This window comes from Galendromus occidentalis, unplaced genomic scaffold, assembly GCF_000255335.2.
Source record: "Galendromus occidentalis unplaced genomic scaffold, Mocc_1.1 scf7180000076944, whole genome shotgun sequence".
NCBI classification, from domain to species: domain Eukaryota; kingdom Metazoa; phylum Arthropoda; class Arachnida; order Mesostigmata; family Phytoseiidae; genus Galendromus; species Galendromus occidentalis.
The window spans coordinates 1-2,790 of record NW_003804933.1 but is presented as its reverse complement, the minus strand read 5'-3'; positions in this window follow the sequence as shown (position 1 = coordinate 2,790).

Sequence of the window (2,790 nt, the reverse complement as noted above, 5' to 3'; positions counted from 1 at the left end):
CAACTTCGTTGTCTTTGGCGGTTACCTTCTTATTACAGTAAGAGGTCGAAGTTCCCCTGCGCCTGATCCCGCTCCGCCGGCCCCAGGGAGCTCCTCGCGAATAGAACCCCCGGGGCCTGTCGTCGGAGCAGGCGCGGGGTTTAAGTCATGGCGGTAAGAGACACACATGGGCATTCGCACGAACCGAATCGGCTTTCTTGGAGGAATAGCATGAGGCTCCCTCCAAGTTTCCGGAGGACGCGCCTGCGGGTCTCACAGTCTGCCTCAGGATCGCCGGCTTCCCGATTCGAACTCGCAAGCTCCCGCACATCACGAAGTCGAATAACGATGTGCTTGTCTTCCGAAATGAAGGCGGCTCTGTGTATGACGACGAACGTGCACATATCTCCATCTAAGTTGCTTACCAAAGCACTCGACCATCTGTCACTCAGTCTGAAGTCTGAATACTTGGGTATCGATATCTGAAGAAATCCGACGCTGGTCGACGAAGACTCTGCAATTGAGCTGAAAAGGCTGTAGCGACAAGCGAACTCTGATAGAATTAAGCTGGGAAATCACATTTTGAGGCCAGCATTCAGCCGTCAGAGGCTATAGCACATGATCGGAGCCTATGGAGTATAGAGCTCGCTTATTGAAAGAATACAAGAACTCTTCGATACGAATATTCTTCTTCTATCATCCACGATCTTGCCGAGCCGTCTCGTGATGATGCATGGCTGAGACGATGATCAGCTTTTCGTGCGAACAATCGAAAATCGTAACCGTGATAATTGAAATCGTAAGTGGAGAAATTATTTCCCAAAATGGCCTTGGGAATAACCTTATGTCCTCGCTGTAATTTTCCCTATGACAACTCCCACTCTGGACATAGAAGCTTACTCCGCAGGCAACAAGCTGAGAAAAGAGGGGGAAAATTTTCGGCCCTACGGGTTTTCGGCCCCATGAGCGTTCGACTATCCAATTTTTCGGCCCGACAGGATTTCGGCCCTTCGCGTTTTCGGCCCTACGGGAGTCATTCATTCGGCTGTGCTCCTCTCATCCGATATCAATCAATTGTTGGTTTCTCCCTGGCTTGATTCTTGCGTCAATTTTCCTCATCCTCACAATCGCTGTCACCTCCATCGCAATTTCATGGGTTTCAACAGTTGGTGAGTTTCCTGGTTTCCGGTGATTTTTCTTCCGGTCGCCGAGCTTCAGTGACTCTTCCTTTGATTGTCATCCAGAACAGTCTCGGAGTGTCACCAAGTGCATCGCTGATCGGCTGAACATCAGTCAGCCGCTTTTCAATTCGTCGTTGTCAGTCTCCACTCCAGCGGGGATTTGGAATCCATGGGAAGGTCCCTACTATGAGGAAGGAACGAGTAGAGACATTTTCTTTCTGTACATTGGTTCTTTCTTCTCAAACTTGAATAAATTGTAAATAATTTGAATGACGTAGTTTTTCTGTTTTGATTCAGAGGGCCTAGACACATCGGCCCCCGTCCCCAGGACGATGACCACCCCAATACCAACAGGGGGTGCGAGTCCATTTCCCCAGTGGACGGGGACGACAGATGAGCTGGATGGATTAGTAGGCTCGGGGGTTTCTGATGCCCCCGAGCTGAACTTCCCGATCCAGCATCTCACGCGTAGGGCCCTCACGTCATATGGAGAATGCTTGCAGTCTCCGAAAATAAGAGGGGCGGGTCATTGGACCCGCCATTCAAGCCGTCCGGGCGCCCTCCAGGGCGCTCGGGCAGATTTTTTTTTCAATAGATTTGGAGCGTTGCTCCAATGGAGAGTGGTATATCGAATTATAATTTCATGTCTCCTGTTTTAGTCTGCTTCAACGGTTATTTGAATCGTGAGAGTTCGTTGGATATGTTGACATCAGAGACACATGGACGTAACGAAGCACGTCGCTTTCCCATGTGTCGATGTCTTGATGGTGCAATGTTCCCCAGAAGATTTCTCGTGGTACTCCTTCAGAAGACCTCCGGCTCCCCGAATGAGGGAGCCTCAGCCCTCTACCCGTCAGACAATTTCTTTGCCGGCTCCCACGAGGACACCAAAATACCACTGGTGCCGATGACGAAAATGCTCCCTTGGAGATCCACGGAGCAGGCTCCGTGGTCGGTCGAGAGATCCTCAGGGATCTCCCGTACGGGGCTCGTCCCATTTCCTCGAGGAGCCTCTCCGAAACTCGGTGGTATGTGGAGCAAGCGCGGACATTACAGTTCGACAGCATCCCGAACCGGGTAAATGTTTCAGTGTGCTTATTTCTAAGTTGTTGATCATATATTGTTCGAACCCCGCGGGGCCTCGATTGCCGAGTCTGGTTTGAGACAGAAGTGCTGTCGCTTGATCGACTTCGCGATTGATTGACCTCGGTGAGGATTCTGCTCTCAGAATCTCCATGAGGTTTCGGGCAAATTTCATTATTTTTTATGGATTCGGAGCGTTGCTTCATTAAAGAAAGGTATATCGAATTTTAATTTCATGTCTCCTGTTTCAGTCTGCTTAAACGGTTATTTGGATCGTTAGAGGGCGTTAGAGAAGATGTTGACATCAGAGACACATGGACGTTGCGAAGCACGTCGCTTTCCCATGTGTCGATGTGTTAATGCTGCAATGTTCCCCAGAAGATTCCACGTGGTACTTCCGCAGAAGACCTCCGGTTCCCCGAGTGAGGGAGCCTTAACCCTCTACCCGTCAGTCAATTTCTTTGCCGGCTTCCGCAAGGTGACCAAAATACCACTGGTGCCGATAACGAAAATGCGCCCTTGGAGATCCACGGAGCAGGTCGGTCGT